We start from the raw sequence: 204 nt of genomic DNA on the forward strand, positions 1-204 counted from the left end.
TTGTTTCTTCCGCCCCGTCTAGATTCCTCTCTTTGCAGGGAACTGCCATTCTCAGTGAACCGTTCGTGTTGTGGACCGCGGGCGGGCCGCAACATTACTGTGCTGCACTCACACTTTTCTCCCAAGCATAATATTTTTGTTTCAAAAAGGATTTGAAAATGGGATATGAAGGGGCCTAGAAATTGCATTCTTTGAGACTTTGGA

Source organism: Mus caroli, chromosome 1, assembly GCF_900094665.2.
Source record: "Mus caroli chromosome 1, CAROLI_EIJ_v1.1, whole genome shotgun sequence".
NCBI lineage: Eukaryota > Metazoa > Chordata > Mammalia > Rodentia > Muridae > Mus > Mus caroli.